The sequence below is a fragment of the Vombatus ursinus genome, unplaced genomic scaffold, assembly GCF_900497805.2.
Source record: "Vombatus ursinus unplaced genomic scaffold, bare-nosed wombat genome assembly UNPS02014812.1, whole genome shotgun sequence".
In the NCBI taxonomy this organism is placed as follows: Eukaryota; Metazoa; Chordata; class Mammalia; order Diprotodontia; family Vombatidae; genus Vombatus; species Vombatus ursinus.
The window spans coordinates 95461342-95485088 of NW_020954590.1; the positions used below are offsets into that span (position 1 = coordinate 95461342).

The 23747-nt window shown below is 39.4% G+C and overlaps 1 pseudogene; it reads left to right on the forward strand.

The window, feature by feature from the left end:
- The first annotated feature begins 1728 nt into the window (after positions 1-1728).
- LOC114053769 lies at positions 1729-1936 on the forward strand (annotated as a pseudogene).
- Positions 1937-23747: the final 21811 nt, after the last annotated feature.

Below are 23747 nucleotides of genomic sequence, written 5' to 3' on the forward strand. Positions count from 1 at the left end.
AGAAACTAGAGGTTAGTAGGCTTGAGTCAATAATTATAACTCAAATGGAAAGTAATTAATTATGTAATTAAATTCTTTCAGTCCACATGTGTAAGTACAAGGGAAAGTTGTTGTGAGGATCAAATGAGACAATATTTATAAAGTACGTTGCAATTTTAAAGCCTACATAATTTGTTTAAATTACATATTACACGTAAATTGTATATTTATAGAAATTTTACATATTATTATATATTTATAGATGTTTATAGAAATTATATATTACATATGTTATATGTTTGTATAAGTTTATATATTAATATATTTCACATAAGTTTATATAAATTATATAGGGTTTTAAAGTTGCAAAGTATAAAAATTGTCTCATTTGGTCCTCACAACAACCTTGAGAGATAGTTGGTTATTATTATTCCCATTTTGCAGATGCAGAAACTGAGGTAGAGATTTACCCAGAGTCACACAGCTAGTAAATTTCTGAGGTAGGATTTGAACTCAAGCCTTCCTAACTCCAGGTCCAGAATTCTATCCACTTTACCACCTAGCTGTCTCTAAGGTAATCAGTGTAAGAGTAGTGATGAAGTTTTAAGTGTGTAAACATTGTGGTTCACAACCCGGGATTTCTTTACCTTAGATACGAACCTCTTTGATGGAATTAAGGAGATTGGAGGACCAAGTGGCTAGCAGAGCCTCTGGTGGTTTTAAATTTGTGAAAGAATTTCAGCAGAAGGAAATCCAACAAGAGAAACAGTTAAGCTTCTGGAACTTCTGGGGTAATTCATACCTTGCAAAGGTAGACTCTTTCATGTACACAGGAAAGCAGCAAGGGGTAGTAATTGAGCCCAGAAGGAGTGTTATATTACCCCATCCCAACTCTACTGACCATGCCCTCAGAGAGATTGAACGAGTAGGAGCCAATACATCCAACCAGGAAAGAGAGAGCTATGCCAAGGACAAACAAACAAGGACACAGACATACAGAAAGAAAGCCAGGTAAAGGAGGAAGCAACTTGAAGGTGCATGACCTCTTTGGCCAGGAAATAATGCCACCTCTGGACTTAAACAAGAGCTTCCAGCAACCAGAAGTGATGAGTTTACCCTTTGGTGTTGGCCGCACATGTTCTCCCCATGTGTGCCTTACTACCATCATATTTTAAGTTTGAACCCACTCTTTCTCTGGACTCTATGTGTGCTTATGGAAGAGTATGCTCCAGGCTTTGGAGGGGAAACATTTTCCTCCAACTGCCTTTACCATACTACCTTAGTAAATACTTTTGTTAAAAGCTCATTGAGGCCCGGGCTTGCGCTGGCTGCACCCAGGGGTTCCCCAGGGTGTGCGCGCCGCTGCTCGGGTTCCAGCTTGGGCTGCAGCCAGTCTCGAGGTTCTGCCTGTGAGTTGCAGGTTTAAACTAGAACTCGTGTTGCAGACAGTCAGGCAAGGAACCCGAGAACCGGTTCCTGGAACAGAGGCCCGGAAGGCTCCGCACTGGGCTGACGTTGACCTTCCAGCCCACCCCGCAGGAGCTGCATTCCAAAAGCCGGGTCTTTCAAGCAAGCATTTGTTGCTTAGCACTGGGCTTAACACCTAATAGGCTCTTAATGCCTGGTTATTAATTAATCAGTCGATTAAAAGTGGATGCACGTCCAGAAACCCCCATTGCGGGAGTGCTGTGCAGCCGTCCGTTGTCTTTGCAGGTCCCAGCCCGCGCGGGTCCCAGCCCCCAGATCGACATGCCTGCGGGAGTGTCGTGGCCCTACTATCTGAAAATGGTCGCAGCCAGCATGGGGGCCAGGCTGGCGGGGGCAGAAGTGGTGCACAGGTACTACCGACCCGATCTGACTATACCTGAAGTCCTCCCAAAATGTGGTGAACTCAAGACAAGAGCTTCTGGGGCTGAAAACCAGAGATAAGCAAGATCAGATTTCTCAGCAGCAGTGATCTACGAGGTCAGCATTTGACACAGGGACTTTTACTCCGTTTTTATACATGTGGACAGTCATTTTGCTTGTCCGGATATACACTCAGGGTTCTCCATGAACATTAATAAATTCAGCTGTATTTGTGGTTTGACTTATGTGACCTGAGAATTATTTGAATGAACTCTCCCCAGCCTTTGGAATGTAGTTTGGAAGCTATTTAATTTGGTTCTGGATATAATGTAAATTACATGTAAAACATTTTGGAACTAACATTTTTGTGTTGACTTCCCCTCCCAAAAAAAATCTCATTGAGTCTACTGGATGATAACGGTAAGCACACACTTGTGGGGTCCTGTGAGCAAGAGCATTAAAACCCCTTGCACAACTCTTCAGGGTTATCTCTAGAACCCTGAGGGGAATAGTTGGAGTGGGAGTTAGAAGAGTGAGTCCAGAGGGATGCTACACAAGGATTTCTGATCATCTAGTCTATGATTTAAAAACTTCAATGCTACTACCTATATCATTATTATCATCATCTACAATATTTATTGAATACCTATTAAGTTTAGGATTCTGTGCTGGGTGCTAGAGATACAAAATTGTATAAGATATAATCCTTGCCCAAAAAGAAGCTTACAGTCTAGTTGGAGAGCTAGGACAAACACAAACAAAGATTAATTACAGTATCTTAGTATATGCTATGCACTATTGAAAATAAATATTTTGGACTTCAAAAAAGATAATAACTACCAAGGGCTTGGATAGTAAAGGAAAACTTCATGGAGGAAATGGATCTTGTAGGAAGATAGGACTTAGAAAAACTAGAGGGGAGTGCATTTCAATCTGGGGGAACATCATGAACAAAGATAAGAATGCTAACTTTATTTTGGGGAACAAGAAGTAACCTAATTTAGGCTAATCAGTGACTTTGTGTAGAAGAATCATGGGAGATAAAATTAAAAGACAACAAGTCACAGAGCAGATGACATTGAATGCCAGGATAAGTTTTGAACTCTTCCGCAGGAGGTGTTGAAGCACCTGGGGGCTGTGGGCAGTGATGGTGATAGAGTTGTGTTACATGTACCAAGTTATGTCCTGTTATAGCAGTTGGTTGATCAGCTGACCCTGATCAGTTGAATCCTTCCAATCCATTTAATGAAAGTATATGATGTAAAGAACAAGCAACAGAGAGAGTGAAATGTGAAAGCCAACCCCTTTCAGACCCTGAGTGGTCCCTTTTATCTAAAAGGACCGGGAAACAAAGCTAAGGATTGTAAAAATCCCCCACTGGATCTGGCCCAGTGCCTTTTTCTCTGCCCACTCACTGCCGTAGGCAAACAGAAGAAACAAAAAGTTTGAAAGCAGAGGAACCAATCCTGCTAAGAATTGAGCTGCAGAAAAAGTCAAGACAGCAAGGTCTTGGAAGCACTTCTAGCAAAGTACAGTAGAGGAGGAGGGGAAAGTACAGGATCTGTCTCTCCATCCCACCTAATGACAGTGTTCAGAGGAGCAGAATACAGCTCCAGAGTTGAGTTATTGAACATAATTTTGGGTGTGGCATCTGAAGCTGGGATCCTGCTCAGGAGGTAATCTATTGGTCCTAAGGTGTGAGCTCTGTTTCTTTCTGAAATCATGAAGCAGTACCCTAGGCTAGGATGGCAATTGACCCCAAAGCTGGAAGTGGTGACCATAGCTAAGCATTGAAGCAAAGACCATTAGAGCAGATGGATCTGCATAATGTAGCACCTCTCTGGGCTACCTCCACTCCAGTTCCCACTAGAAGGTTGCATCACTTTGACCCACACTTCAACCTATCACTTCAAGATACTTTATTGATACACACTTAGAAATCTGTAGCCCACAAGCCCCTACCATTGTGTTTACCTTGATTTTAGTCAGCCAGAGGACACAATTAGCTCTAAGCTAAGGAAGGCATTTCCTGAAATAGAACAGAAAAAATGGGAGGGGGCGAGGTTCCCCCCATTGCCCTGGGATGTACTTTCCCACAAATACATATAGTATCAATGGGAAGAGTTCAAAAATATAGAATTCACAAAGGGGAAAGACACTCACATAGGAAACATAAATAAAATAAACAAATTAAATAAATAAAATAAAATAAATAAAAATTAAAAAAAATAAAAGGCTAAGTCATGTGTAAGGAAGAACAACTCACATCTCTGATGTTGCAGGGCTTCGGTGTCCTCACACTGCTCTGCCAGATACTATTCCAGGTTGTTGCTGAACACTGCTCCAAAGGATGCCTCCAAATGCTGTTATGAGGAATGCTGCCTTCCGGCTGGGCTGTAGCCATCACTGCCTTTGTTTTTAGGTTTAGCTGCATCCTGGCCTGGGGTACTATTAGGCACTTTTGAAAAGAACTTGAGCTCTCAACCTTAGACCAGCAGAGAGACTTGGCCCCGGGACCTACTATCTTCAGAGCAGCATCCTAGCTTCCGGCATCAGACTCTTGACTCCTCTTACTGACTCAACTAGACTGCACTCTGCTCCATTGAACACTGCCATGGTGAGGGGTTGGGGGAGTGAGGAAGATAAGAGAATTCTTCCCCCCCCCCCCCCCACCCCTCTTGCTGGGCTGGCTAGAAGCCCTCCTAAATCCTAGCTATGGCAATATAATCACAGGTTCACTTCCTAGAAGGATCAGTGCCTCTTCTTTTGAATACTCAGTCCCTCAGTTTGTTCATACCAATGAGTAGGCAAAGAAAAGGGCACTGGGCCTGGCTCATTTCTAGACAATTCTCAGTCCTGTTTCCTGATCTTTTCATATGTAAATGGACCCATTCAGGGTCTAAAAGGAGTGAGCCCTTGCATTTCATTTTTCTCTGTTGCTTGCCCTTCATATCCTATAATTTCATCAACTGGATGGGGGATTGGAGTAGGGGAAAGAAGGATTCAATTGATCCCCTGATCAACATCTCCCCTTCGCTGGGAAGATTAATCTATTAGCAATGTGTAGAATAGATTGGAGGCTAAAGGGACAGGAAGCAGGGATATTGGTTAGAAGACTCTTGGGATATTCTGAATATTAGATGATGAAGGTTTGTATTAGAATCTGGGGCAGGGGAAAGCAATTGAGGTTAAGTGACCTGCTCAGAGTGAGGCTGAATCTGAACCCAAGTCTTCCTGACTGTCTCTACCCAGTGTGCCATCTAGCTGTCCCATATACATCTTTAACTCAACATGTTTAAAACAACCCATTATCATTTCTCCTCTGAACCCTCCTCTCTTCCTAACTTTCCTATTACTGTTGAAGGTACCATCAACCTCCCAGTCACCCAGACTTACAATCTATCCAGCCCTATTTATCATCTTCCACTCATTAAACTCTCTCATTCCACATCCCCAATTAGTTACCAGGACCTGTGGTTTCTAGATGCAACAAAGTATGGATCAATTCTCCACTGCTTGTGCTAATTTCAGGCTAACAAGTAACACCAAGAAAACACAGGTGCTCCATCAGCCACCACCACACCACTATCCATACATGAAACCATCAGTTTTGGCAAATGGAGTTTTTAATACTATAGATAAATTCATTTTACCAAAGCAATATACTTTCCAAGGATGTGCACATAGATAATGAAGTTGATGCATGCATTGCCAGAGCTAGCTCAGGGCTTTTGAGGCTCCAAAGGAAGATGTGGGAGAGAAGAGGTCTTAGACATCTTGCCAAACTGAAAGTCTACAGAGCTATTGTGCTGACCTCATTGTTGTATGCCTGTGAAACCTTGACAGTATACCAGAGCCATGTCAGGAAACTGAATCGCTTCCATTTCAATTGTTTGAGGAAGATTCTGAGGATCACCTGGCAAGATAAGGTACCAGACACCGAGATTCTTTCTCAAACTAAACTGCCAAGCATTTAAACTCTACTGCAGAGAGTGCAACGCCGATGGCCTGGCCACGTTGCTTAAATGCCAAACATAAACTTACCTAAGACTATTTTATAAAGAACTCACACAGGGCAAGCATTCACATGGTGGTCAGAAGAAGCCATACAAGGACACCCTCTCTGAAGAACTTTGGAATTGATTGTGTGGCATGGGAGACACTGGTACAGGACAACTCAGCATGGTGTGTCCTCATCAAAGAAGGTGCTGTGCTCTATAAGTAAAGCAGAATTAAAGTAGCTCAAAAAGAAATACGAGATGTGCAGATTTAGAGAATCCACCCCAAATGTTCACACGGACTATTTGTGCCCGACCTGTGGTAGAGCATTCTGAGCTTATATTGGTCTGATCAGCCACAGTCGCACACACTAAAACTTGACTCTAACATAATGATGTCATTTTGGTCTTCTTCAAGAAAGGACAACAGCCAATCTCTCCTTTATGTCACCTTTTCTCCTTTGACACTGCCACCACCCTGTTTCAGGCCCTTATCACCTCATGCCTGAACTATTTATTGCAATAGGCTTTAGGTTGGTCTCCCTACCTCAAGGCTCTCCCTGTTTTAATCCATCTTCTACTCAGTTGTCAAATGCATCTTCCTAAAACCCAGACCTGACCAGTCACTCCCTTTTCGATGAACTCCAGTGGTTCCCTATTATCTCCAGGATCAAATATAAAATCCTCTGTTTGGCATTCAAAGCCCTTTATAACCCAGCCCCCTCCTACCTTTCCAGGCTTCCTGCAGCTTATACCCTCCCATGTACTCTTCAGTCCAATGGTATTGGCTGTGTTGCTATTCCTGGCACAAACATTCCATCTCCTGACTGCAGGCATTTTCACTGGCTGTCTCTCATCCCTGGAATGCTTGCCTTCCTCAACTGGATCCCGTGGCTTCCCTGGCTTGAAAGTGCCTTTCCTCTATTCATTATATTCAATTTATCCCATTGTCTGTATTCTTTGTACATAATTGTTTGCATGTAGACTGTGAGCTCCTTTAGAGAAAGTGATTTTTTTTTTTACTTTCTTTGTATTCCTAGAACATTGTAGAATGCCTGGTGCATAGTCAGTGCTTAATAAATGCCTGTTGACCTATTTACTATAGCAAGTAGCATATTTTCTAGCAAAGATCTTAGTCAAAAGTTATCATGAAACTGATCTCTATACCCCATCCCTCACCCCTCCCCCCAAAATTGACCAAAGCCAGCTTTTACAGTTCTGGGCATAATTGTATTTTACACTTGGATTTTAAATATCTCTGATATAATAATTGCTTGAACATTGGGAAATAGTTAAAACTGTCCTTTTTTTCCATTGCAGCAATGTTTTCCCCTTTCCTCTTATGGGAGAGACTGAGTTTATTTCCATTTTATGGCTTAGTTGCTAATAATAAAGCATTTAAAACAGATGTCAGAAAGAAGTTGCAGGGCATGGGGGCAGGAAGCTGCCAAAGTCTAGGATTGTATCCACTTTCCTTATGTATCCTAATGCTGTTACTGCCCTCCAAGAACTGGGGCTCTAGTCCTTGTTCTACAACTATGCCCTACTCTGTGTGATCTGGTGCAATCACCACCTCTCTGGCTCTCAGGTCTCTCATCTAAAAAATGATGGATTGGACTAGATGACTTTCTAGGTCCCTTCTAGAAACCTTTCCCAATTTCCCTTAATGCTAGTGCTTTCTCTCTGAGATTATCTCCCATTAATCCCGTCTATATCTTGTCTGTACATAGCTCCTTGAATGCCATCTCATTATACTATAATTATACTGTAAGCTCCCTGAAGGCAGGAACTGGTTTTTTTTTTTTGCCTTTCTTTGTATCCCCATCACTTAGCACAGTGCCTGATACATAGTAGGCACTTAATAAATGTTTTTGACTTGACTTGGGTTTTAGCACTTTTTCAGTACTTCAATGAATCTTATCTATGTGGGGATTTCCATCCTTAGTACAGTTTACAACCCATATGTGCATTTCTCATCCCACTTGATTCTTGTCCTTGCTCTCATAGATCCTTCATGGAGGATCCTTTGAATGTGTCAGAGGTCTTTTTATATTTTGTTTCTTTTCTTTTTTTCTTTTCTTTTTTTTGTCTTTTTATATTTTGAAGGTATCAGTGCATCACTGGGACTGCCCACCTGTTATTCTTCATTCTTTCCATGTGACCAACCCTTTTCTAATCATTTTTTTCCTTGGTAACATCTCATATATCACTTCTTGTACATAGGACAACACTGGAAATATGAAATGTTGAACTACAGTTAATTGCACTAAGACTTTTGGGATACCCTGCATATTGCAGCCTACTTGCACCTACCATATATCTCTCCATAATTTGGAGGTCACTCCAAAATTCTTCAGAGATCTGTTGTTACAAGATTCACAACCATATAGCATCCCCAGCAGAATATGCAGAATATGTCTTTTGGTTTTTTGGGGGTTTTCTTGGATTTTTGTAACAAGGAACTGTGTGGGATCTTTTAAAAGCGCTACATAATTCCCCAAATGAAATTCAGCTTGTTCTTGTGCAGGAAATGGATAAAACCTGTGTTCTGTGAGTTTGGAGGAAAACATTCCTCCCCCCCAAGAAAAAAGTAATGTTAGAGGTCAAAGAAATGGAGCTATAAGATTGTGTAAATAAACCTTCAGTCTATATTTTATTCAACCACAGGAATAAGCCTACTGATTCTATCCTGAACAAGACCTCCACTATTTTAGAAACCTCCAATCCCATGAAGATATTCTGATAGGATTAACTACAAAGAAAACATTCCCACTGGGACAAACTTGATCTTTGCAACTCCTAAAACTCCAAAGTTAAGTAAGACATTCTCTCCAAAATTACCTGACATCCAGTCCTTTTAACTCAACCTCACAAAAAAGGAAAATGGCTGAGTGGCCTCATCTGATAGGCTCCTTTTGCTACCAGTAATTTCATTTTAGGGCAGCTAGATAGCAGAAGACAGAATGCCAAGCCTGAAGTCAGGAAGACTTATCTTCCTGATTTCAAATATGGCCTCAGACACTTACTGCGTGACCCTGGGCAAGTCACTTAAGCCTATTTGCCTCAGTTTCCTCATCTGTAAAATAAGCTGGAGAAGGAAATGGCAAACTACTCCAGTATTTTACCAAGAAAACCCCAAAAATGGATCACAAAGACTCAGACATGACCGAAAATGACTAAACAACAACAATTTCACTCCATATATATGTATACCTAAATATGTGTGATATATGTACCCTAGATGTGTGTATCTCCCTTGGGTTCCTTAGAGTTACTGGCCACCAGGCAAATGCCCATCAGCTAAGCTAATTAAATTTTTTATCTTCTAGCCTTGCTTCTTGATTTATCGAACTCTAGTCAAAAGGCTGCCTTTTAGAATCTTAGAAGTGATTATGACTTAGTGGAAAGATGGGTGATGGTGATGGAGTCAGGAGACATTAGACTGAATCTCAGCTTAGACATATTTAGCCTTGTGACCATGGACAAGCCATTTCAACTCTCTAAACTTCATTTTACTTATCCATAAAATGGGAATAATGATGCTTGCAATTCCTTCCTCACATTTGTCATAAAAAATTGACAAGTAAACTTTAAAGCACAACATAGATGTGAGTTTTTATTTTTATAGAGTGGTAGAACTGAAATGGAACAAATTTGGGAATATTTCTCTAATGAATTCTTGTTATTATCCATATAGATCTCCCTGACAGGGACTGAAAGCAAACAATGAGTTGGGTCCGTAACTGAGCAGACAAAAGAGAATATTGGGGAATTTCTTAAATCTTAGGTCCTGAAATCTTCCTCAGGAGGTTATTCCTTCCACCTTGTGTGTGTGTGTGGGGGGGGTGTTCAATCCAGATCTGTGATTTCTTTGGTATAGGGCACTCAAACTCATCTTTGACACACATAGAGCCTTAGAGACTTGCCTGGTTGAAAAACTGTCTGTAATCACATGACCAGTATGTGTCCAAGGCAGAACTTGAACGCAGATGTTTCTGATCTCAAGGTCCCTTCATCAACTAGGCCATGATGTAAAGTAAAAAAAATCCACTGATACAAAGTAAGTTAATAACCAGGGGGAATCAGAAAAGACCTTGGGTGAAGTTGGCCCTGAGCCATGCCTTCAAGGAAGCTTGGTATCTATCCTACAAGGCACAGGTGAGGACAAAATGCATTTCAGACATGAGGGATCACTTGTGAAAAGGCTAATAAGAGGATGATGATCCAGTAAAGGAGACTGAGAGGGACCTAAAAGAATCACAAGAGGTGAATCCAGGGAAGCCAAGGGAGGAGAGAGAGTGTATAGGAGGTAGGAGAGTCCCCAGTGTCAGCTGCTACAGAAAAGTGGAGGATGAGGTCAATGAGTAAGGACCAATGGATATAGCAGTTACCTTTATTGCTTTTGGTTTCCTGTTTCCCACCCTCATCCAACATTTGATGAGACGTTTTGGCCACCAAAGCAATTAGTTGTCAATGAAGTTACTTGTAGTGAGACCAAAAAACACTCCTCTTAAAAGGATATTAGATAAATTCCCTTATCTCTCCTCTGTCAGTCTGCTGAGATAAGAATTCCAGAAACACTACTTTTGATGGAAACACCATAAAAGGTAATGGATATCCAATTGATGGTTTTTCTAAGAAACTCTACAAATAACTTTTTTTAAGGACTTCCCTTACATGGTGACTTTCAAGATAATCAATAAAATCCATTTTACTAACAATCAAGCAGAATTACATTCTTAGAGAATGTTGATCCTAGGAATCATGGACAATTCCAGAAAGCCGTGTTTTCTGGCTAATTGAGGGAGCCAGGGCAAAAAAGAGACAAATGTTCCTGGGAACAGATTGAAGTCATTCTGATAGTCAAGTTAACATTTGTTAAATATCTGTTATGCCAAGGCACTATGCTAAAGCAATGGGGAGACAAAGAAAAGCAAAAATAGACCCTGTCTTCAAGTTCACAGTCTAATGGGAGAGACAATATGACCTCAAAATTTAACGTGGCAGGGACCTTTGGTGTCATCTAGTCCAATGTTTTTATTTTACAGATGAGAAAAATGAGGACCAGAGAAATGAAATGATTTTCCCAAGGTCATGCAGGCTGTAAGTAGCAAAGGTAGAATACAAACCAAGATTTTCTGGCTTTGCTATTCCTCATTTTGAGGCCAGATTTTCCAGCTGGTTAAGTTCTAAATAGGGCGTCATGGATACATTAAGCAAACTCATTTTTCCCTCTTTTGTTGTTTTGAAGGACAGAATCATTGACCTAAATAGAGGTGTGCACAAATTAATATCAAGGAATAAATTCCAAGGCTTTAAAAAAATAATAGATGTAAAAAATAATAATAATAAATGTTTAAAAATTTAAAAAAAACTTCTATATTAATATCAGACAACTAACATAAAAATAGTGAAATCTGAAATGGTAATACAAGTAGATAATGCATATTTTGGAAAGTCAGGAAGCCAAATTGTAGAAATTTTATATATAGGTAAATTATATAGAGGTAGATTATATAGAGAGACCTACTGGGCCCAGACATAAGTCTTGTGGTATGAAAATAATTGGTCAAGGTCATTTCTGGGTCACTAATTACCATTCTGAGTAGACTCAGAGATGCCTAAATATAGGGAAAGGAACAGTACATACATACAAAAGAGATAGAATGGAAAATAACAATTAGATTTTTTTCAAGGAGAAAAATACTAGAAAATATCATAAAAATCAATTTGAAAAGAATAAGATAACAACCATCATAACTTAAATTGGAAAAAGACCTTCCAGACTGATCTGTTTTTCTCTTGTAACAAAGTGGTAGATCTGGTATCCCAAGAGAAACTCCTAGAAGTAATCAACCCAAATTCTTTCCCTTGTTTTGCCATTATCTCTCAGGGAACTTTGACTAATTAAATTTTTTTTTATAAAGTAGAAGCTAGAAAATTGGATCATTAAATGTGTAGTCAACTCTCAATTATGCAAAGCAATAAGGAAGCATGGCTAATATAAAATAATGAATAATCCAATTTATTTATTTTTAAATTTAGACTTGTAGTTTGGCAGAAACATATTCAGATATACATAATATGTATGTCTATCTATATCTTAGTCTATATTAATACCTATTTATTTGGATCTAGATAGATAGAGATAGAGATACATCTCTACCATTCATAAGTTCTGATATTCATATACCTGGTCTTAATCTTTCTCATATGATCCTACTATGTTTAGCTTAAGATCATCTTGGGAAAAAGAGGGAAGAAGGCAGAAGGTACCCCCCCTTCCTGCTAAAAGTGAGCAATGCATTCCTGGATTATTTAAAATAGGCTAATTAGGGGCAGCTGGGTGGCACAGTGGATAGAGTGACAGTCCTGAAGTCAGGAGGACCTGAGTTCAAATCCAGCCTCAGACACATAACACACACTAGCTGTGTGACTCTGGGCAAGTCACTTAACCCCAATTTCCCTCACCAAAAAATTAAAAAAAAAAGTTAATTAAAGTGGGCCTGAAAGAAATGATGGTTCAAGTAAGTAAAAACTTCAACTAAAACTAACACAACAACCCACAGATCTCCAATGTCGTCCATGCTCACTCACATCAAGTATACCATCTCCAGGAAACTTGTATGTGAGAGATAGTTTGGTCTATTAAAATATTTTGTAGCCTTGAAGAATTTAAATATGAGTCTGTGTGAAGACCTTGGATGAGTCTTTAAAGCAAGCTTTTCTTTTGTGAATGTAATGTTTCTAACTGGGTGTCCTAGAGACAACTGGATGTTCTAAAGACATCACTAACTCATCACATCTAAAAAAGAGCTCATTTTCATTCTATCATTATCACCCCACCCAAATGCATCCCTTTTCCAAACTTCCCTATTCCTGTCAAAGGCACCACCATTATTGCACTCTTCCAGGTTTGTAGCCTCAATTCTTCACTCTCACCACACATATCCAATCAGTTGCCAAATCTTGCCGTTCTCCTGCTCACACAGCCATGATCTTAGTTCATGTCCTCACCACTTTGTCCTGGCTAATTGTAATGGCCTCTTAGTCTCTACTCCAGTCCACCTTCCACACAGCTCACAAAGTGAATTTCAGAGAGTGTAAATCTGACCACGTCATTCCTCTACTCAATAAACTCCAGGGGCTCTTATGGCCTCTAGGATAAAAATATACAGTCCTTTGTTTAGTTTTTAAAGCCGCCCCAACCTCTCTCTCAAGCCTTATTATACATTACTCCTCTTCTCTTAGTCTATGGTCCAACCAAACTGTCCTTATCTGTTCTTCATACACAACTTTCCATCTCTTATCTCTATGCTTCTTCGTTGTCCATACGCCATGATTGGAACACACTCCCTTCTCACCTACACTTCATAGACTCCCTCTCTTCCTTCAAGAAACAACTGAAGTATCACCTTCTATCTACACGAAATGTCTTCTAATTGCTGAACTGCTAATGCCCTTCCTCTCTTACTAGATGTATTTATTTTATGCATATTTTAGTAACCCTACTCCCGTGTATATATATTATACTTTTATATGTACTTGTTTCTCATAGAATGTAAACTCCCTGAGAGTAGAGACTCTTTCAGTCCTTGTATTTGTGTCTCTAGTGCTTGGCACATAGCCTAGCACCTAGTAGGTTCTTAATAAATGCTTATTGATTGGTTGACATGAGAATAATGAATGGTTTTTAATTATGGATACAATGGAATATCCTTAAATTTAAGCCAAAGGAAGAATAATAATTCTAAGGACTTCTGGACAACATAAGAATTTAAGTTTCTGAACTATACCTTTTAAAAAATCTATTTTGAAACCATAACAAGTATAGAGTAAAATAAAACAGAAAACCTTCACAGAAGTTAGAGTGATAATGGTGGTACTATCTTTTATTTTAAAAACATTTTTTACTATTTGAAATCCTCCCTGTACATTTTTATGTTTGATCTTCACAATGCACATATGAAGTAGCCTAAGCAGGTATTATTTTAAAGGTAAGAAAATTGAGGTTCAGAAAGTCCAATATTATTTTAAAGGTAAGAAAATTGAGGTTCAGAAAGTCCAATGTTATTCTCCATGAATTAATATCTTAAATTGACATTCTCCTCTAGAGGGGAAAGAAAGTCTGTCTTACAGCTACATTTATGTATGCTTTCTTCCCTCATCTATTCAGTAAATATTTATTGAGAGTTCATTGTGTGTAAGGTGCCATACTAGGCAGCTGAAGATGGCACGGGCAGGATTGGAAGAGCTAAAAAGAACAAGACAAAGGACCTTTACGGAGCTTGCTGTCTACTGGGGGGAAATGAGACATATATACAAATAGTCAGCCAGTTCTTATCATGTACCAGTCCCTATGCAAAGTGCTAGGGATACAACAAAAGGCAAATAGCTATCATACTTGTTATTATGTGAAAAATGAAATAGGAGAGGTAGCAAATATCATTAGTTCAGAAACAACTTTCGGCTAGGAGGACTTAAATATCAGAAAACACCTGCCCCGTGAAGATCGGGCACAGGAGAGACAGAGATGCTGACGAATGCCTAGGTGGGGTGCACAGAACCCCCTTCTCTCCCTATTGCTTGGCAAGCTGTGTTTTAATTTCCTAAATAAATGAGAGCATACCATCATACTTTGATAAGCATTCTAGATCACCAACTGAGTGCCTCAGAGATTTGAATGATATTTTTAAGTCCAGCAGTTCCCAGAGAGATAGCTTTTTGTAAATTTCCCTTAAGCAGACCCCTGCTTACATTGTATGAAGCTAGATGTTAAGCGTTTTTCTACCCTTGCCCAAGGTTGGTGATTCATCCAAGTGTTAAAAGGTGTATGGTTTCATGAGTAGTCAAGGCCTGGAAGTTGGCAGTTATCATCCTTTGAAGGCTCCCCTAGGTTATCTACCTTCTGGGGAATACATGATTCTCTTCAGACTAAGGGATGCTGGCACTTAGGTAAAACTGTTACCCTTATCTCTTAAGTGAATGGTGGCTCTTTGATGGTCCAAGAGAAACATCCTCTCCCTGTACTCGCCACACCCCTAAGCTGTTCCTTTCTCCTGTTCCCCCCTTTTCCCTTCATCATTTAAGTGTTCACAGTCATATAACAGCAGAGTAACATTTAAAATGGTAATTAGCACAAATATGAGTATGATCACTTTCTGCCTCTAACCTCCAGTTGGCAGTACCCTTACATGCCCTAGTCTTACAGAGCTATAAGTCTTAACAGTTGTATGTAGTCATCAGGATCCCCTTCAGGCTCCCTTAACCCCCTTCAGCAAGTCTTTATAAAGTATGTGTGAGGCAATGAGTTATGGGGAGCGGGAGGGGAATGTTTGTGGGAGGTGGGGAGTATGGGAGGGGAGATATAAATGTAACCTACATCAGAATGACTTGTGTGCTTCCTCTGTGTCCCTGGATTACATCTCTTATAAGGCAGGGCATATGTGAGCTCTGAAATAATATTACCAGGGGCTCATGGGGGACGACACCTAATCTTCTTTGATCACGGGACTTTAAATGTGACGGGTGCAGAAATGATGGCTATAGGAAAAAATCTCTCTTCCATCCTGGGCTGCTTCTGCTCTGATTCTGTGCCTAATAAGGGAGATTCCTATTCTTCTGGAAAAGAAGAAAGCAGGTTTGAGCAGTAGAGCAAGACAGAGCCCCTCCACTGTGGCTAAACAGAAATAGTGCAGTCCAACTGAGCAGCATAGGTGCAGAAATGCAGGGTGGGACCTGGATTCATGTCACAATAAGTGTCAAATAAAAATTTCAGAGCCCAGTTGGCCGTGTGGATAGCATAAGAGATTGAACTCATCCCCTCTTGCTTCAGCACCTGCAATTTTACTGTTCATTTTAACCCTGAAATGGGAGCCACTGAGGGTGAGGTTCTACCCACTGGAAATAGGGAAACAAGGCTGCTACTTTCTGAACACGTGTGTCTGTGATTACTTAGGATCACAGACCTAGAGTTAGAAGAGACTCTAAGACCACCTCAAACAACTCCCTTATTTGACAGATGAGAAAACTGAGGCCAAGTTGGGTCCTGACTTGCCCATGGTCACTTGGGTAGTAAGCATCAGGCAAAATTTGAACCCTGGTCCTCTGATTCCAGAGGACCTTTCTACTCCACCATACTGTCTCACTTTTACTACCTTTTATCAAACTCGGCTGAAGCATTTCCCATGATGACACATTGATATATGTTTTTGAGCAACAGCTATAAATAGATAGAGGGAATGGCTGAGGCAATGCGGATGGAACCAAGAAATAGATTTTGATTGGTACACACACACACACACACACACACACACACACACACACACACAATTCTATACAGGATATCAGACCCAGTGAGCACATACACAGGGCAAAGTTGATGAGTGAAAGACAGACTTTACTCAGCAACTAATTCCTGTGTCATTCTCCTTAGCTTCTATTCTAATCACTGTTTTGCCATTTGGCTTCAGGTAAATATTATCCCTGATCAGCTACCCTTTTTTTTCCCTTTGCTGTTGTTCAGTCATTTCAGTTGTGTCCCATTCTTCATGACCCCATTTGGGGTTTTCTTGTCAGATGCTGGAGTGGTTTGCCATTTCCTTTTCCAGTTCATTTTACAGATGAGGAACTGAAGCAAACAGGGTAAGTGACTTGCCCAGGGTCACACAGCTTCTAAGTGCCTGAGACCTTGATTTGAACTCAGAAAGATAAATCTTCCTGACTTCAGGCCTGGCACTCTATCCACTGCGCCACCTAGCTACTCCTGCTTTCTGCTACTTAATGTAAATTCCCAGTTTTCCCATTTTTGATACCAGGGTCGACCTCTGTCCATTGCCTGAAAGACATGATAGCAGAAATAGCAAAATTATGGCAAAAATGCAGAACCAACTCTTTCCCCATTCCCCAACAATTATATCATATTAAACTTACAGCTTGGTTCAACACCTAATTATCTGGGTAAATTCTATACTAATCTCAGTTGCTGATGTCTAAGCTAATATCTTAAAAATCACTGTTGCAAGCAAAGGAAGAATTTTCTCCTTATTATGGTAGTTATCAAAAAAAATGTAATCAGTTGTGTTGTGAGGTAATGAGTTTGCTCTCACTAGAAGTATTTAATCAGAGGCTAGATGACCATTTGTTAACAATGTAATAAAGCAGGTTCATCCATCAGGCAGGGGTTGGATTAGATGTCCTGTTTCCCTCCAATTCTAGACTTCTAATATATGAAGGAAATCCAACATTTTTGGTCGAACTATGAATTATTCTGACCCTTTTGGAGAACAACTTAGAAAAGGCAAGAAAAGTTACTAAACCATATGTAAGCTTTGGTGCCTTGATCCTGAGGAGGTCAAAGACAGAATGATCTTATATGTACCAAAATATTCACAGCACCACTTTTTTGTAGACACAAAAAACTATAAACAAATATTTGCTACCTTAATCCATAAAAGGATGATAACATCACTGGGCTCCGTGCCTGGAATACCCTTGTTTTGGGGGATGGCCAGGGTGCTGAGGGACAGTACTGCAGTCCACTGCTATATTTGTATATGGGGCCACTTGTTATATATGGAAGACTTGCATGTACTGATGGAGAGTGAATAAAGCAGAACCAGGAGAAAACAGATACATTGACTATCCTAAGGTAAATGAAAACATTAAAATACAATGGAATTTAGATCAAATGCTGATTCTGGAACACATGGCCATCTTCAATACAAAGAAGTGGAAGACTATGGATACAAAATGTTGCTCTGTTGGTGGGTTGTTTTGGTGAATGGTTTTGCATAAAAGAGTGATTTGGGGGTGTGTTATTGGAAAGTAATTGTGATATAAAATAAAATGCAAAAAGAAATTCTTAAAAATCAAGGATAATCTAGGAAATCTAAGCTTTGTTGTTTTTATGGTCATAATCACGAAGGGCATTAATAATTCAAAAGTATATAGCTCTCCAAGGTTACAAAACACTTTCACTTTTGGCATCTGAAGCATCTCATTTGAAATACACAACAGGCCAGTGATGTAGGTAATACAGGTAATAAATACTGCACGTATTTTACAAATGAGGAAACTAGTGATCAGAAAAGGTCCCACAGCCAGAAAGTGTAAGAGTTGGGATTTAAATCCAGTGCTTCTCATACTCAGTTCAGGGCTCTTTCCATTACAGCATGACACAAAGGAAAATTACTGCTGTGTAAAAATGAATGGAAATATACAAATTAGCATTGACTCTGGGCCTTTAAATGTAGCCTATCACAAGAGACATTAGCTGCTCCAAGCAAATTGTGCCTAACAAAAGGGATCAGCAGGACTGTTCTCATATGTTTAAGAGAGTCTTACTATAAATGAAGTGAGGGGGAAAATAGGACACATCTTTGGCAATCTTTTCTCCTTGCCACTATTTTTGGTTCCTATCCTGAAGAAAGTTTTCATGATTTCCTTATAAGGACAAAAGGAAAAAAATACTGCAGCCACCCAGGCCGTTATTATATGCAACCATGCAATGAATACTGCTCCTCTCAAGCAGATGGAACCTAATCTGCTACATTTGTATCCACCAGCACCCCTAAACACACACACACATACATAGCCCATTGCCTTGCACAGACTTTATAAACGCGTGCTGGATTGAAGGGGGTTAGGGGAGTCTGAGAGATATCCTGATAACTACATACAATTGCTGAGGCTGACAGCTACCTAAGACTAAGGTACAGACAACTGGAGGTTAGAGGCAAAAAGTGATTGTTTTCATATTTGTACTAATTACCATTTTAAATGTTATTCTGGGTCACATGACTGAACACTTAAATGACGAGGGGGAAAAAGGGGAAGGGGAGGAAGGAACAGCTTTGGGGTATGGCAGCAGCTATAAGGAGAGGATAAGTTTTTCTTGGGCCATCAAAGAGCCATCATTCACTTATGAGATAAGGATAACAGTTTTACGTAAGTGCCAGCATGCCTTAGTTTGAAGAGAATCATGTATTCCTCAGTAGATGGATAACCTAGGGAAGCCTTCAAAAGGCGATAAATAACTGCCAACTTCCAGGCCATGATTCATGAAACCACATGCCTTTTAACACCTGCATGAATCATCAATCTTGGGCAACAGAAGAGACCTGGTACAGAGAAATGTCCCTGTAGAATACTTATTATACCCGTTCACGCAGGAAGAAGCAGTTGTGTGGGACAGATAGGTGGCACAGTGGATAGAGCACTGGCCCTAAAGTCAGGAGGACCTGAATTCAAATCCGACCTCAGACCAAACACTTGACACTAGCTGTGTGACCCTGGGCAAGTCACTTAACCCCAATTGCCTAAAACAAACAAACAAAAAAGAAGCAGTTGGGAACCACATATAGGACCATGAATCCTCTCAAGGTTCGCTTTTGAGTCTGGAATTTTAAAAACAGGCTGATAATTTTCTTTCTTTTTAAAAATTTATTTATTTATTTTTAGTTTTCAACATTCACTTCCATAAGATTTTGAGTTCCAAATTTTCTCCCCATCCTTCCCCTCTGCCCACTCCAAGATGGCATGCAATTTGATATATGCTCTATATATACATTCATATTAAACCTATTTTCACATTAGTCATGTTGTAGATAAGTTCATTTAGGTAGACTATACATATTGTGTTCTTTCTTTTAGATTGGTTCTTTACAGCTCTTTTTGTGGTGGCAAAGAATTGGAAATTGAGGGGATACACATCAGTTGGGGAATAGCTAGATAGGCTGTGGCATATGATTATAATGGAATACTATTGTACCAGAAGAAATGATGAGCAGGATGATTTCGTAAAAACCTGGAAAGACTTACATGAACTGATGCAAAGTGAAGTGAGCTGATCCAGGAGAACATTGTACACAGTAGCAGCAATATTGTGTGATGATCAACTATGAATGACTTAGTTATTCTCAGCAATACAATGATCTAAGACAATTAATTCCAAAGGACTCACAATAAAAAAAATGCTATCCACCTCCAGAGAAAGAACTGATGGAGTTTGAATTCAGATTGAGGCATACTATTTTTCATTTTATTTTTTCCATGTTTTTTAGTCTGTGTTTTCTTTCACAACAGAAATATATTTTGCATGATTTCACATGCCTAACCTATACCAAATTGCTTACCATCTCAGGGAGGGAGGGAAAGAGAGAATTTGGAACTCAAATTTTTTTTTTTTAAAATGAATGTTAAACATTGTTTTTACATGTAATTAGGAAAAAACAAAATATTATTCAAATTCCATTACAAAAAAAATTTTTGCTGTATTTCTTAAGGCCTCAGATGTATCCAAGCACTAGGGGAAAGATACATTAAGAGAAGGATAGAGTCCGGGGTTAGGAAGGAGATGCTTCAGTGATCCTTTACCCTGGTCAGACTACATCTGGATTATTGTGTTTAGTCTGGGTACTCCATTTTAGGAAGTACACTAATAAATAAGCTAGAAAGTAGCCCCTTGAGAGTGATTAGGACAGCCAAAGTTCCTGACATAAAGCCATGTAAGGATCAGATAAAGAAACTAAAGATCAGAGATGGGTTTTGGGGTGTTTTCTGTAGGGGGCAAGGCAATCGAGGTTAAGTGACTTGCCCAGGGTCACACAGCTACTTAAGTATCTGAGGTCCAATCTGGACTCAGGTCCTCCTAACTCCAAGGCTGGAGCTCTATCCACTGCACCCCCTAGCTGCCCCAAGATCAGAGTTGGAGATAGTTTAGTCACGATAACTGAAAGTCAGTATAGAGGATAGAGTGATAGACTTAAAGTTCAGAAGGCCTGGATTCAAACACCTCCTCAGACTGACTGTGCAACCATAGGTAATTCTGTTAGCATCTTTTGACCTTAGTTCCTTATCTGGAAAACAAGGAGGTTGGACAAAGGTCCAGATCTAAATCTCTGATCCTATTAATGTTTTTCCAGTATTTAAAGAGCTGTCATGTGGAAAAAAGATTAGACTGCTTCTGCTTGGTGCCAGGAAACAGAAATAGGAGCACAGAGGTAAAAGTCTCAGGGAGAGTTGAATGTAAGGAAAACTTCCCTAAGTCAAAGCTATCCAAAAGTGGAACGGACTGCCTCTCTTGGAAATGGTTTCTCCTCAGGGGAAGTTTTCAAACAGCGGCTGGATGAGCAGTTGATTATTATCTCATAAAAGGGATTCTTGCTTGAGCACAGGTTAGACGAATGGGCCTCTGAGGTCCCTTCCAAATGTGAGATTTGTGATTCTGTGAAGACTGCCCAGTACTCCCTGCTTTGTGGCTGAGCTAAACTTGGCCTAGTCAGACAGGTTCAAGGGTTTTCTTGTTTTAAAATACAAATGTTATGGAAACGCTCATTTTATTTCTTAAGGTCAGAATAAAATAAATAAAAATTTTAAAAAATAACAGAAAAAAAATAAATTAAATTAAGACTACATTTGGTCCTTGTGAAACATAAAAAATATAATTAAAATTACTTTATATTTGAAGTATAATGACAGAATAAAATAATGAAAGGGATCAGCAGGACTGTTCTCATACGTTTAAGAGAGTCTTACTATAAATGAATGACAGAATAATGACAGAATAAAAAAAATGACAGAATAAAAAAAAATCTGTAAAACATGACTCCCCTTATTAAGTTAGGAACTAAATGAAGCACTCTAAAGGCAATTTTAGCTCTGGAAAATATTTCTGAACCCCTTCCTGCCTCTGGGCCATTCCTTTCATGCTTTAAACAACTAGGTTGTGTGATAGCCAATTTAGTCTGAGTAGAAAGATTGCCAAGGGGCAGCTAGGTGACTCAGTGGATAGAGCACCAGCCTTGTAGTCAGGAGGACCTGAATTCAAATCCAGTCTCAGGCACTTGACACCTACTAGCTGTGTGACCTTGGGCAAATCACTTAAGCCCTACTGGCCGAGCCAAAAAAAAAAAAAAAGATTGACAAGAAGCAGTGAGGGCCCACTTAAAATTAGAGAACTTCAGTTTGTCATGGACCCAAACAGCACAGTCATGTGATTTCCTCTAGTGATGTTCAGCAGCAAGAGAGTAGGAACAACAAAGGTTGATAGTGGGGGTAACCTAAGGTTGGGATTTGGCAAGTAATCAATAGAACAAGAGATTCAAAGATAGAAGATGATATAAAGTTGGATTGGTTAACCAAAGGTTGACCCTTTGATTGAAAAGGGAGAAAAACAAGATCAGAGCAGGATAATGGACTAGGTACAAGGCCCTTTGACTGAATCCAAACTTCCAATAACAAATCCCCTTGATAAAAGGATTTGTTCTATAAAACTTGGACTCAGTCAAAAGGCTGTACCCAAGGACCTAGAAGGCCACATGTGGCCTTGAGGCTATAGGTTCCCCACCCCTGGACTAGGACATCATGAAGGGGTAAAATGAATGACAATCATGAAAAGAACAAATAACACATTTAGGAGGAATGAAGCAAAGAGAAGATGGAAGGATGGGATGTTGTGGTCTAAAGAAGAATTTGAGAGTTCTGTAACATAAGGTCAAGCAGTTATTTTTTTAAAACAATTAAAAATTTTTAAAATTTTGAGTTCCAATTTTTCTCCCTCCTTCCTTCCTTCTCCTCCCTCTTCCCTAAGACAGTAAACAATTTTATATAGGTTATATAAGTGCATATATATAAATACATATATGTGCATATATATATGTAAAGCATATTTCCATGTTAGTCATGTTGCAGAAGAAAAAAAACAGATCAAAAGGGGAAAAACCACAAAACAATAAAGTGAAAATAGTATGCTTCAATCTGCATTCAGTGGAGTAGGATTAATCAATCAATCTATCAACAAATATTTATTGATGTGTCAGGCAGTGTGTATGAAGCCAGGTGCTCAACTCTTTGAAAAAAGAGGAAGCATCACCTGTGGATAAGAAGATTATAGCAACCAAGATCTGGATAGGGTGATACAGACAGATGGAATGAGTTTCCAAAGCGGAAAGACTGCTGAATGATGGTGGCAGCGTGTGGGTATGGAAGTGGCAGCAAGGAGCAAGGTATAATTCCACCCCTCCTCCTGGACCAGTGTGTCATGGACCTAAAAGAAGGTAATTCAATTTTGGATAATGTGACCAGAGATGCAATATCTTTTGGGAGGACTTGGATTTTCCCGAGTGTAAGAAGATGAAAGGAATGGGATAGGAAGAGTTATAATATGAAAGATGATACTAACAACAAAACATGGGTTCCAGAGGGCACAATGGAAAGGAAGACCCAGAGAGAGACATAGGAGGGGTAGGGCTGAAGGGGATAAGGATGAGGGAGTAAGGACTGATATTAGGTTTAGGGATTTTTCACTGAGATAACTTAAGTGGTCATTAGGGAAACATCAAAAGATATGAATAAACAATTTACAAAAGCTGATACACATAAACAGTAACTTGAAAAAAATTCAAGCTCACTAATAATCAAAGAAATGAAGATTTATTTGTAGCTAAGCAAATCCACTCATGTTGCTGATAAAATTGTAAATTTTTTTTTAAAAAGGAACTGTGAGTTGGAAAAATTTTTGAATGCAATCTGGAACACAAGATGCACAAAAATAATCATATGCTTTAAACAAGTAATCTCCTTTGGGGGAATATAGTTTTAAGTGTTACCATAAATAAAAAGAAGTTTCTATACATATCAACATTATTTGTAATTGCAAAGCACTAAAAAAAAAAAAACCTAAATGTACAAGAGAAAGTGAATGGCTAAAAAACTTATGGCATAGCAATGTAATGGAAGACTACCATAGTATTAATAAAGATAAATGATAAATACCAAGATTTATATGAAGTATTGTTACTCTTGTGGTTCAGTTGTTTCTGTCACATCCAACTCTTAATGACCCCATTTGGAGTTTTCTTGGCAAAGATACTGGAGTGGTTTGCCATTTCCTTCTCCAGCTCATTTTACACATGAGGAAAC